We start from the raw sequence: 4348 nt of genomic DNA, 5'->3' as shown, positions 1-4348 counted from the left end.
AGAACTCTTGGACTGGGAGAAACCCCAGGCAGTGAGGTAGGCCTGTATTTGGGATATTGAATGTGGCATCACAGGGTTATGGGCCCCGCAACTCTCCAGACTACGACCCAGATAGCAGCCTTGAGTGAACGGGTTTCTATGAAAACCTACCATCTTCCCCTGGTCACATTTCATAGGAGTTCATGGGGGTCCCATCCTCCATGTGGTCTGAATGGCCCCTGCACACCATCCAGGGCCAGTATGTGACCCAGGCCTGACCACTCAACCCTGTCCCCATCTCTAGCCATAGCTAGTTCAGAAATGGGCACACCACAAAAACTGCTCACCCCGGGACATCTCCAGAAACTACCTGGAAAGATTGGCAAGGCTGAATTTGAGGGGTATAGACAGGGAGCTGTGGGCTTTAGCTTGCAGTTAGTCCTGGACAGCATGTCTAAGAGCGAAGCCATCACAGAAGAGCACAGACCCATAGATTAAAAGAGAGACTCCTGGATCCAGCTATGCTTGAAACCAGTGGACATCTCCCTGGACATTTTAGTCACACTAATCAGCAAATCTCCCTGTGCTTAAGCCAGTTCGAGCTGGTTTTGGCACTCAGAAGCCTCCCTACCAACTAGGGACTGAGTTCTATACTAGGTCACATGGGGCAGATGCAAGGCAAGGGTGGAGAGCATGAATTCTGCACAGAATTGGGCGAAAGGTGACTGGAGGAATAAGGCTCCCAAGTCAAAGCACTCTTGGGAAATTGGGGGCTGGGACTGGGCAGATCAGACCAGCTTCCTTCAGGCCTCTAGGGACAGGAAGACCTCAGCTGACTCCAGCATGACCTGAGCTTTTTAAGGTCTTAATAGGGGTTTGGGGGGTCTGGGTACTCCAGATTGGCCCAATCTCTTAATCTTCTTCTTCTTCTTTTTTTTTTAAGAGACAGGTCTTTTCTATGTTGCCCAGGCTGGAGAGCAGTGGTTCTTTTTCTTTCTTTCTTCCTTCCTTCCTTTCTTTTCTTTCTTTTCTCTCCCTCTCCCTCTCTCTCTCCCTCCTCCCTTCCTGACTTCTTCCTTCCTTCCTTCCTTCCTTCCTTCCTTCCTTCCTTCCTTCCTTCCTTCCTTCCTTCCTTCCTTCCTTTTTCTCGAGTCGGAGTGAGACTCTGTCTCCCAGGCTGGAGTACAGTGGCACGCTCATGGCTACCCCAGTGTCAACCTGCTGGGCTCAGGCTATCCTTCTGCCTCAGTCTTCCAAGTAGCTGGAACTATAGGTGTGTGCTACCACGCCCGGCTAATTTTTGGTTAATTGTAGAGACGAGCTCTTGTCAAGTTGCCTGGGCTTGTCTCGAACCTCCGGGCTCAGGCAATCCACTTGCCTCAGCCTCCCAAAGTGCTGGCATTACAGGCTGAGCCATCAAGTCAGGCCTCTGCCTTTCTTTTTCTCACTCTGCTGCCCACGCTGGGGTGCAGTGGCAAGATCACAGTTCACCGGTCTCAGATTCCTGGGCTCAAGCAATCCTGCTGTCTCAGCCCCCCGAGTAGCTGGGACTACAGTCATTCATCACCACTCCTGGCTAATTTTTTTAGTTTTTGTAGAGACAAGGTCTCACTGTGTTGTCCAGGCTGGTCTTGAACTCCTGGGCTCAAGCAATCCTCCCACCTCGGCCTCCTAGACTGCTGGGATTATAGGCATGAGCCACTGCACCCAGCCAGCAGTGGCTTTTCACAGGCACTATAGCCCCAAACTCCTGGGCTCAAGCAGTCTTCTTGCCTCAACTTCCTTGGTAGCTGGGACTACGGGTACGGCACCACTGTGCTGGGCTTAATCTCTTGACAAACCCTTAGTCATTTCCAATTCCTTACTGCTCTCTAGATTCTGTATTGAACATCCTGAGACATGGCTTTGATCTAGTTTCTGAAGCTCCTGAAGGGGCCAAGTTAAACATATGTGACTGTGGGTTATACCCAGTGATTCACCACTCTCATGTCAAGAGACAGGAAGCAGGGAGCACAAGTCCATTTTGCACAGGAGGAAACTGAGCCCGTGAGTGGGGCAGGAAGTTGCCTGAGGCTACACAGTTGGCGGGCAGTAGGTGTGAACGCCCCAGACTGCCGCCTAGAGGCAGAGGCTCTTACCCTGATAACAGTACTAATATATCCCAGAGGCCATTGAGTCAGACTCCAAGGTTCACAATCTGGCCATGCCCAGTTCTGCAGTGACTCCTTGGGTGAGTTCTTTTCCCTCTCTGAGTTTCTATAGTTCTATCTATAAAATACAGGGAATCCCAAACCTGACTGCTTGACAGAAATTCCAGGCAATAGCCAGACATCTGTGGCTCACACCTGTAATCACAGCACTTTGGGAGGCCAAGGCAGGAGGATTGCTTGGGCCAAGAAGTTCACAATTAGCCTGAGCAACATAGCAGGACCTCATCTCTACACAAAATCAAAAAATGAGTCAGGCATGGTGGTGCACATCCATAGTCCCAGCTACTCTGGAGACTGAGGCCAAAGGATCACCTGAGCCCAGGAGGTCAAGGTTGCTGTGAGCTGAAATCTTGCCATTGCACTCCAGCCCAGGCGACAGAGTGAGACTCTGAATTTAAAAAAATGTTCTTTTCAGCTTTTCTTCTAAAGCTATACATTTTCCTCTAAGCACTGTTTTGGTTGCACTGCACAGCATTAGGTCATCCTTTACTTGTTGTTCACTTCAAAATATTTACAATCTTTCTTTCTTTCTTTTTTTTTGAGTTGGAGTCTCACTCTGTCGCCCAGACTGGAGTGCCGTGGCCGCTCTGGCCACCGCAGCCTCGACCTGCTGGGCTCCGGCAATCCTTCCACCTCAGCCTTCCAAGTAGCTGGAGCTACAGGCGCGCGCTAGCACACCCGGCTAATTTTTTTTAATTTTTTTTTTATGTATTGTAGAGATGAGGTCTCGCCAAATTGCCCAGGTGGGTCTCGAACCCACGGGCTCAGGCAATCCATTCACCTCAGCCTCCCAAAGCGCAGGACTACAGGCTGAGCCACCAATCCTGGCTTACAATCTTTCTTATGATTTACTGTTGACTCATTGATTATTTAGAAGTGTGACATTTAATTTCCAAGCATTTGGAGACTTTCTAGTAGTTTTTCTGTGAGTTTTAATTTAATTCAGAGAGGACACACTATATTATTTTAATCCTCTGAAATTTGCTAAGACTTGTATATGGCCCATGATATGTCTAGTATGATAGACACTCTATGCACACATGGAAAGAACATATATTCTACAACTGTTGGGTAATGTGTTGTGTGTTAATGTGTTTTGTAAATGTGAATTAGGGTAAATTGGTTAATCCTATTGTTCAAACTGCGTGAGATTGATCAAGGATAAAGAAATAGACGAGTGGGACAGAATAGAGTCCAGAAACAGAAGAACATACACACACGTACATTTCAACTGATTTAAATATAGAGCAATTGATTTATATCGGAGACTCCTCCAATTCAGTGGGAAGATGATGCATTTCAATAAATGATGCTGGGTCAATTGGATGTTCACATAAAAAAGTTAGCTCTGATCCTCTACCACAACATTCACAAAATTAATTTGTGATCCATCATAGATCTAAATGTGAACCCTAAAACGACTAAGCTTCCTAACAAAAAAGGCCTAGGCATAAAAGAAGATCGATACATTGGACGTCACTAAGAATAACTCTCCTGTTCCTTAAAAGCAAAGCAAACCCAGAATAGGAAAATATATCTGCAATATTCTCAATAAATACTAATCTAAGGGTCCATCTATAAAACAAAGGCACGTGTCAGACCAAGAACACGTATCCAGAATATAGAAAGAACCTCTTCAAATCAGTAACTTCTTATTGATTCAAGTTCAATTTTAAAATGGAGCCGGGCGTGAACCCAGGCGGTTGGTGCCAGACCTAGGTCCTAATCGCTCTGTCTGGCGGGAACAGCTCTTGCCTGGGCGACTTTCCCGAGCACATCCAGGCAACTCGCTCAGTCCTCCTTAAGCCGGGAGGCGGTCGGGGCAGCTCCCGGCCGCGTCCCCGCGGCTCCGCCCCCGAGGGTTGCATTTTCCTTAGAAGGTGAAGCCCCAAGTCTAGCCTCTCGCCGGCTGGGAGTCGCACTTCGCGCTCCGGGCTCCCCTCGCCCTCGACGCCGCCGGCCGCAGCCCCCGCAGAGCTCGGGGAGCCCTGCGGACCTCGAGCTCTGGTCTCGGGCGTGGACGGGGCGGGCGCCGGGGCGGGGCGCGCGTCCTCGCGGGTTTGAATGGAAGGGTCGAGATCCGCGGAGGCGGCGGCGAGCGGATCCTGAAGCCAGCACTCCACCCCGGCGCCCGCGCTCGCGACATGCGGCGGGAGAGG

The 4348-nt window shown here is 49.5% G+C and overlaps 1 protein-coding gene across 1 annotated transcript in view; it reads right to left on the bottom strand.

The window, feature by feature from the left end:
* Positions 1-2886: 2886 nt before the first annotated feature.
* Positions 2887-4348, bottom strand: part of THAP4 (THAP domain containing 4) — an 86023-nt gene continuing 84561 nt past the window's right edge. Inside the window, exon 6 of the mRNA XM_021708473.1 lies at positions 2887-2915. The gene's annotated coding sequence lies outside the window, so the exon portion shown is untranslated. The remainder of the gene's footprint in view (positions 2916-4348) is intronic.

This window comes from Carlito syrichta, unplaced genomic scaffold, assembly GCF_000164805.1.
Source record: "Carlito syrichta isolate Samal-C Ts95f unplaced genomic scaffold, Tarsius_syrichta-2.0.1 Scaffold138451, whole genome shotgun sequence".
Lineage (NCBI taxonomy): Eukaryota > Metazoa > Chordata > Mammalia > Primates > Tarsiidae > Carlito > Carlito syrichta.
Note: the sequence above shows the minus strand (reverse complement) of the source record. Positions and strands in the feature narration are given on the sequence as shown.